The following is a 9,587-nucleotide window of genomic DNA, read 5'->3' on the forward strand; positions in this document are numbered from 1 at the left end:
TTTGCTTTTGTATGACATTGAGAAAAACACGTGTTATTTTGCAAACTCTGCTCAACAATATCATGGCCGTGTTAGAGAGTAAGTCCCTATTGACATTTCCCTCTTCCATAAGCATGTAGATTTATTTAAGTAGGATAAGCTGATGCTTATTTTTTTTGACCTCTCAGATGTGCTTAAAAATTTGTATATGCATTGGAACATCTCTTAATGGAGCCGAACCTTGTACAAAACATGACATATCATAGGATAAGGGTATCAGTCCACCCCAGAGATGTCAACTATGGATGGAGGACGGCCCTAAACGCCTACCTTTTAACAAAGAAATTTTTTGATATTCCTAATCTAAGTGATGTTTGTAACGTAGACTTGCATAATCTAACATAGCTATAATGTCCCTACCAAAGCTTTCTCTGTGTACAGGAAATAATTCTGAAGAAATATGCTCCCTTGCACATAAAGCAGTTCAGGACCAAAGATGTACAAAGAATTATTTTGGCGGTCCATGATCGTGCAGAAGAAGAGATCAGGAGGGCATACGAATTTGCAAGGGAAGCTGCTGCAGAGAGAGTATGTCAGCGAGACGAGGAGCGACAAAGACACTTCGAAGCACATATGGCTGCTCTCAATGATTATGACAGGCTGCAAGAAGCTGAGGTGGATGAATGGGGTGAATCCAAGAGGCAGGTCAAGATGTAGGCGGAGAGGGGAAGAGAAGAAAGACTGTGGGAAGAAATGGAAAGACTACAAGAGGAGCAAAATCGAAGGCCACCTCAGCCCCAAAGCACAGTCGAGACGGCGTCACTTTCGTGCCCTAGAGTCTTCTGATCAACGTCAGCATCATTAGACTTCTATTTACATTTGTAACATTAACATTAATTTTGTAAGAGACCTGACATTGTTTTGTAAGAAAAAAATCTTTCTTATATTAAATTGCTTTTGGAGTTACAATGTTTTGATTGTCATCATTCAACGACTAATCAAGTTAATAGTATGACAGACACATTCTTTACAAAAAGTCATTTTCTCTTTTCGCCTTGGCACTTGTAAAAAAATGGTTTTGTTAGTGGTATCTTACATAATGTTCTGCGCACAGCATACTAAATGGTAAATGTAAATATAAATGGTTTACCTTTTTAGTATCCATTGTAAATGTATAATCTTTTGGTAATTGTTCAATCTCCTCATATGTAAGGTCTTCTCTAATTTGAGAAAGACATGTTTTAGATAGTGTGTTCAGTATTGTAAGCAATTTCCCTTCCAAATATATCTCCATTACTAGAGGCGTATTCTCGGGATCTGACTCCAAATCTTGATCTAATGGAATAAGGTTGCCATTAACATAATGATATCTGGTGTAGTGAAAAGTTACAATGAAGTTTTGAGAGCCAATAATATACTTGCAAACTATTGACTTCTTCTCCAAAACAAAAATGATGCCTTCTATCTTTCTCCTGTCCCAATCATTGTCCAAAAATTCCAGTGTCTTACTTGACTTGCAAATAAACATTGTTGAATTATTTCTTATTTCTTCATCAAAGAAAAAGTCAACAAACACTTCGATAGGCATAAAAATAGTAAGCTTGACATTCTTTGTTGCACAACAGATGCCTTAAGAGACTTCTGTATGTCGTGATACAACCTGATCCTATAACTTTCACTAGTTTGTGAAGTTGGCAATGGCCAATCTTTGCTTCCAAATAATGGGAGGGGTAATGGAGTCAAACGACCCCATCCAGAAGATGTGTTTGGTTCAAAGTGCTGCATATCATAGAAAAATATGCCATGGTCTGCAAGATCTCTATGAGTTCTTCCTTTGTAAATTTGTTCTCCTACATATGCATGGAAAGCATCAAAAATCCCACTTATACTCTCCATTGGTTTTGCCAGTCTATCCTAATGGATGGATAAATATCTGCATAAAACCAAAAGATTAGACATTTTTAAAACAACAATTAGACACTTTTAAAACAATGAGACAGGATTGAATGGATAAACAACTGCATAATAACAACAACTAAACACTTTTAAAACAAAAGAAGCCTTGACTGAGATACTACTCACAATTGGGACGATATCGTGGAAGACCAGGAGGAAATTTTTTCACCCTCAAGTCTACATGCTGGAAAACATGTTGTATTAGTACCTCTATCACATGCTTGCTAGATTCACATACCTTGAACTCTTTAACTTGTCCCTTGAATGGCTCCACAAATTCATTAGCATTTCTTCTCTTCCTCTTCCTTCTCTATAAAAGTACCCAGCTCCCGATTGTAATTGTAGATGGCATCCATGTCCCATCGTCCATATTATAACTATTGAATATAGTAATAGCTGAAATGCTAGTACGGGGCTTTCTACAAGTTGCCATTTTGTGTAGCAAAAGACACACAAAAGAAGAAGATGAGAGCTTAATTTGGAGGAGACTTAGAAAAAGAAAGAACGACTATGTTGGAGATGAAGAAGATCAGAGCTAGTTTTGGGGGGAAACTTAGAGATTCTCTATCATTAACTACCACTATCTTTTAGCTTACATGAAAAGATTTGGTAGTATTATTTTATTATTATTTTAAGTTGAGTAAATGTTATTTTAAGATGCATTTTGAGCATAAATTTACTCTATTTACTTGAATTCTTGCTTTAAAATGCCGAATTTCTCCATTATTACGGAAGCCTCTTCCTCATTGGTTGAGCGCCACTCTCTCTCTCTAAAACTAAAAGGCCCAAAAATGAGCCCACATTTCTCCTAATGGTTCCCCTGCTAGGATTGGATGCATTAATCGAAGTCCGTGCTAGACTTGGCTACCCCTTCCTCCTTATAGTGTCTTTGATTCGCCTAGTATAACATGTTGTTCGTCACTAATACACAAAATTCCATCAGAACTCAGCAGTTAAGTGTGCTTGGGCTGCCAGAATAGTACTGGGATGAGTGACCTCCTGATAATTCTTGGTGTTGCACCCTTTTGTTTACCCCTCCCCCCCCTCAAAGGGCCCTAGCTCCAGGACCCACTCCCCCTACCCCCCAAATGCCCATAACCCTGGAGTCTGGGCAGACGCTGTCGCCTTGCACCCCCACCCTGACTAGACCCCCACCTTGATTCCACCCAGCCCCGGATGCCGATGACCGTGGAGTCAAGGCGGACCCTATCGCCTTGCACCCCCACCTCGACGCCCCTCAGCACTCCCCACACCCATAACCCAGGAGTCAGGGCGAGCCCTGTTGCATTGCACCCCCATCCCAACTAGACCCCCCGCCTTGGTTTCCCCCCCCTCCTGATGCCCCATGACCCCAAAGTTATGGCGGGCCTTATCATCGCGTTACACCCCCCCCGTGAGACCAGACCCCCTCCCTAGGTTGCCCCCCCTCCCCCCCCAAACACCGATGACCCCTCAGCCGATCAACCCAAGTGGACCCAATGCCCCTAGTCGCCCTTGACCCTGAAACGCCCCCCCCCCCTCTACGATGCCCATAACCTCGAGGTCACACACCCCCCTCGACCCGATTGGACCCCGCTCCCTGGTCGCCCTTGACCCGGAACCCCCCCAGTGCTCATGACTCCAGGGCGGGCCTACCCCCTTGACACCGGTGACCCTAAGGTTGCGGGCCAACCCTAACCCCAGACTACCTACAATTCTAGGATCTCATGGGGGCAGGTTTTTGGGTTGCCTTCAATGAGGTCATGTATAGTGGTTCGCTCTCCGTGAGTGCCTATTTGAGGGTTTGATATGCTTGGTCCCGAAAGAGGGTGGTGACCACCTCAAGATTCATCAATGGTGGCCCATTACTCTCCTAAGGAGAGCATACAAGATCCTGGCCAAGGTTATCTTCCTTCGTCTCTAGCCAGCAGCCCTCCCCAACTTGATCCATGCCACACAACACACACAAACACACACACACACACACACATACATACATACAAATACATACATATATACATATACATATACATACATATATATATATATATATATATATATATATATATATATATATATATATCCAAGGGGGTCCCTCAGGCTCCTTAAATAGGTTGGTTGTGTATATATATATCTATATACATATACGTACACATACATATACATACATCCATACACACACACACACACACACACACACACTAGTGTGAGGGTAAGTGGCAACCCACAAACTGCCTGCTTTAGGTTTTGCGAGTTGCATGGAGAGCTCCTCCTAGTATGTAAGATTCCTCCCTCTAGCTTTTGAGGTGTGCAGGTATAAGAACCTCCCCTTCTGATCTTATAATTATTCCCCTCTCTGAAAATAAAAAAAGATCCTGTTTTACCCTGTTTTGGCCTAGAGAGAAAAAATGTCTAGAGGGAGGTAATTCAAAATTGAGATATTTTTGGATATAAAAATCCTCCTAGTGTCTAAAATGGTTTCCCCGGAAACAGAAATTCAAAAAGAACTTTCCAATGTGCAATTGAAATTAATTGAAAATAGGTAAAAAGGACCTTAGCCTAAGGGTCCAGATTTTCAGAAATTTTTGGATTATGGTCCAATTAAGGTTCCTATGGACCAATAAGATTAATCCAAATGTAGGGAGGAGATAAATTGAAGAATAAAAGAAAATCCCCCAAAAATGAGTAAATGCTCACGTAAGATAAAGAGTTGACTAAGGACAAGGTTTATTAGTTAAAAAAGAAGAGATATTTAGAGGAAATGATGCATTTTTGACACCTCAGTGTGGGGATCTCCCCTCATGAAGGAGGATCTTATTTCACATGTCTGGTGGAGTTTTAAACTAAAAAATAATGAGATATTTTCATCTCTCCTCTCTCCTATTTCAACTAGATCTAAAAAGTAAGCTAAACTGACCCAAAAATGGTCAAAAATTGACCAAACTGATCTGGAAAATTTTAGAATCAGTTTGCTTGGTTAGAGGCTCACTTTTTCCTACAAATAGAAGCCTCCCCCTTTGTAAAAGGTTAATAGTGTTTATGCACTGTTACTCTACTTCTACCCAGAGCCAATTACATTGAATTTTCTTGATAATTCAATTATTTTTTACTTAATCCTCTCCAAAGTAATTGGTGGCCACTCTTGATCCAAACAAGAGTAGAACCCTCAATTCCTCAAGCTAAAGGAAAGCTTACAAACTTCATGTAAGCTAAATTCTTCTTACTTTTTAAATTTAAATCTATGGTTTTCTTGATTTTCTTGTTTTTAATAGTTGATTAAAGTAAATTCTGATGCTATGTCTTGATGAAAAGGCCATCCCCTTCTCTTCTTTACAATTCAACCTTTCTTTATCCTAAAATGTTTAACAAAAAGATTAATTAAACTTTTTTTATTGTTTACTCTCTTGGAAATTGAAAATTGTGTAGATTAGAGTCCTAGACATCTAATTGGGGTTAAATTAAGTTGGAAATTGAAAATTGTGTAGATTAGAGTCCTAGACATCTAAGTTGAAAATAGAATGCTAAAATTGAGAAATGGTCAGCCATACAAAGGAGGTTATGGCAAAATTTTCTAGAATTTTGTGAAAAAGAAAGTTTATTTTTATGTTACTCCAAAAGAGTAATTCCCACCATTTGTGCATTCTAAAAGAAATATTCTAATTTACTCCATGTACATATTCACCTATGAATTTGCATGGATATCACTGGTATTAATTATTAAAATTGATTCTATGCATAGAAAGATGCATAATGGAAATTTTTATTATAAAATTATTATTTTCATTGAATTTAATTTCTATGCATAGAAAGATGCATAATTGAAATTTTTATTATAAAAGTGTTATTTTCATTGAATTTAATTTATATACATAGAAAGATGCATAAAGGATATAATTATTTGAAAAGTATTATTCTCATTAAAATTGATTTTATGCATAGAAAGATGCATAAAGGATTTATTTTTATTTCAAAAGTGTTATTCTCATTAAAATTGATTTTATGCATAGAAAGATGCATAAAGGATTTATTTATTTCAAAAGTGTTACTCATTAAAATTGATTTTATCCATAGAAAGATGCATAAAGGATTTATTTTTATTTCAAAAGTGTTATTCTCATTAAAATTGATTTTGTGCATAGAAAGATGCATAAAGGATTTATTTTTAATTCAAAAGTGTTATTCTCATTAAATTTGATTTTTATGCATAAAAGGATTTTTATAAAAGTGTTATTCCCACTGAAGTTGATTTTTATGCATAAATAGATGCGTAAAGAATCTTTATATCAAAATTAGAATTCTCTTAAATTCTATGTTTAAATTCTATGAATAGATGTAATGAGATGTGATGTGAATCAGATAGATGTGAATGAATGGATGGATGGATGTGATGTGATGTGAATAGAGGTGATGAGATGTGAATGAGTGGATGGATGTGATGTGAATAGAGGTGATGAGATGTGAGGTGAATAGATGTGATGAGATGTGATGTGAATCAGATAGAAGTGAATGGATGGATGGATGGATGTGATGTGAATAGAGGTAATGAGATGTGAGGTGAATAGATGTGATGACATGTGATGTGAATCAGATAGATGTGAATGAATGGATGGATAGATGTGATATGAATAGAGGTGATGAGATGTGAGATGAATAGATGTGAGGAGATGTGATGTGAATTAGATGGATGTGAATGAATGGATGGATGTGAATTAGATGGATGTGAATGAATGGATGGATGTAATGTGAATAGAGGTGATGAGATGTGAGGTGAATAGATGTAATGAGATGTGATGAGAATCAGATAGGTGTGGATGAATGGATGAGTGGATGATATGTGATGAAAATGGATGTGAATGTATAAGTGAAGAATGGACGTGAATGTATGTGAAAGAATGGATGTGGATATGTATGTGAAAAAATGGATGTGGATGTATCGCACAAAACCAATTTCGAAGAGCTTGATAAGGGCTTCAAATGAGCACTAGAACACGTTCATCAGCATTACAATTTAGGAGATAGGGCCTCCAAATAAGGCTATTTTTCATACTCTCTTCCTTTTTTGCGTGCCTCACGGCATGAACTCTATCTCACTGCATGAACTCTACTTCACGATCGTGAACTTTTCAACTTTGGGTCCGTCGGGGTCGTGCCGCCATGCCATCCCAAATTTGGGGACTTCTTGAATACTTAAAATTGCCCATCATGCTATATATCATTGGAAAGGTCTCGAAGAGTAAAATCCAAATGTTCAAACTCCACTCACTTCTAAGTTGATTTGTAAAAATTTCACTATGCGCCCATTTTTTAGAGAGAGAGAATGTGTAGCAATCCTTAAAAGGCCCAATTTGAGCCGAAGCTTAGCTCAGTTCCTGGATAGAATTCTTTAAGTCAGTTAAAGCCAAAATGGCTTGTGCTAACTCTTCTTCCTCGACGGTCAGTTTGGTGGCCTACTTCATTCCACTCCTGGTTGGGGCCCGGTTAGCTTTGATAGCACTGCTTTTTTCTTCATATTCTTCCTACGCTTCATTAACTGCAAGTACCTCTTCGACTTCTATCCTTGACTCCTGGGCTCCTCAGACAGTTCTGTTTGCTTTTAAAATCATCTTCATCTGCACAAACAGAGCACTCCTCAGGCCAGGGCAATTGCGTGATACTGCATTTTGAAACAGTGCATAGTTACTCATGTTCCACACACACCACAGATATTCAGCTCTAATAACATTCCATATCTTTTATGAGTATCTAGTAAAATCACCAAGAAGAATTTGCTTTCAAGTTAGATGAGTTGCATTGACCAGGGAGAGGCATTGGTGAATCAAATCCAAAAAAACTTTTATTAAAATGGCAAGAGATGAACAAATGAGGAATGCTTTCTTCTTCTTATCTACAGCACCGGGGGCATAATCCATCACCAATTCCCAGTTTTTTGGCCCGAGAGCATGTCCATATACCTTTATGCATGATAAGCCATAGTAGAATTGATTTTTTTTGGGGGTATAAATTAAGACCAGATTTTGGAAAAGCGGAATTCCCAATGTTTCCTATCCCAGAGGATAAAATTTGAATCTTTAAATTCAAGGCTAGGTAAATTTATAACCGGTTTTTCTCAATTTGAACCGTGAAAATTATACTAAAGGATGGTTTTTTTTTTGTGACAGAGGTCGATCTGGGAGACTAAGTAAATTTATAACCGGTTTTTCTCAATTTGAACCGTGAAAATTATACTAAAGGATGGTTTTTTTTTGTGACAGCGGCGGTCGATCTCGGAGACTTTTCCACGTTGCTATTTTACCCCATCCCCACTAGGATACTTTTTGAGGAAGTGAATTGTTGACTAAACTCATGATACTTGTGAAAGAAAGAGCATCGTATCTATGGCGACAAAGGGGTGCTATTATTAGTCTACACGTATTGCATGTGTAAAAAGCCAGAGATATTCGTTCGAATCTTCATGAGTAAAAAAGGTGCAATGAACGCGAGCGGACAATTATTTGCAGACAATTATCCGCGGATAAATAATTGCAAGACAATTATCAACTTAAAATATAATTTTGGTGTGGCTTTTCTTTATTATAATATTATTTGGTACACGCAAAAAAAAAATACTCAAACCGACAAAGGTTTAGCGTGATACGTTGATGGGGGCAAGCCAACAACGTCATGATAAGAACCCTTTCCTACGAAAACCTTATAAGTGCCTACTCATGAAGCGTGCACAAAATTATTGCCAAAACCACTATACCTAATACACTCTGTGGGGGACTACTAGCCACGTTACACTCTGTGGGGGACTACTAGCCACGTCCCACCCAGGGGCCACAGGGTTTCAAGGACTCTGAAGTGGTGTAAAAATAGTGAAAGTTCACTTTTTCCATAAAACTAGGGAAGCCCTACTAATACTTCAATACTTGCAAGTTTTAGCAGTGCTTCAGGAATTTCGCTGAGCTTCACCAATCAGAACATTTTTAGAAATTTTAAAAAAAACTCCTTAATTCTCACTGATGCATACCCTCAATACTTTCCTGGGTGGGGCGTCTACCCTCCCCCTCCATACTTTGTGGAGCCCTCCCCCCACACAAGCATTGGGTGGGATGCGGCTCTAAGCAAAACTTGACATTCCAATGGGTTATGGATTGACTTGTCAAACCATCACACACTGTGGGCTCATTGAGATGATGGGATGATGAAGAACCTTATGATGACAATGGTGGGATGAAGAACCTTATGATGATAGCTATGTGGGATGAAGAACCTTATGATGATAGTTGTGTGAGATGAAGAACCTTATGCTCATAGCTGTTTCAGTCATGTTTGAAGTTTGATCCCCACCATCAAAATACACATAAACCCCACACTACCCCACTACCATCCTCCCCCATCTCCCTCCTGTTTTACCTCTAGCTTCCAATGGAGTTCTTTTTTAAAATCTCCCAATTTTCTTCATGATTGTTCTTGCCCCTTTTGTAATTTGAAGTTGTCATTCCTTTTTTTCTCAAAAAGACTTGCTCAAGATGTTGTCAATGGCTTCATAGTGGTGTCAACCTTCCACATATAGAGTGACTTTCCATATGCTCAAGAATTGCCTCCAAAAAAGCTTGTAGGTTTATGAAACTATAACCTCATGCAGTTAGACCATGATTGAGGATTTCTCTCAGTGATCTTTTTTAGATCAA

The 9,587-nt window shown here is 38.3% G+C and overlaps 1 pseudogene; it reads right to left on the reverse strand.

Annotated features, from left to right (window-relative positions):
- Nucleotides 1-770: 770 nt before the first annotated feature.
- LOC147604111 (uncharacterized) lies at nucleotides 771-2,305 on the reverse strand (annotated as a pseudogene).
- Nucleotides 2,306-9,587: the final 7,282 nt, after the last annotated feature.

The sequence above is a fragment of the Cibotium barometz genome, chromosome 62 (assembly GCF_041138505.1).
Source record: "Cibotium barometz isolate CiBa-2024 chromosome 62, ASM4113850v1, whole genome shotgun sequence".
Classification (NCBI taxonomy): Eukaryota; Viridiplantae; Streptophyta; class Polypodiopsida; order Cyatheales; family Cibotiaceae; genus Cibotium; species Cibotium barometz.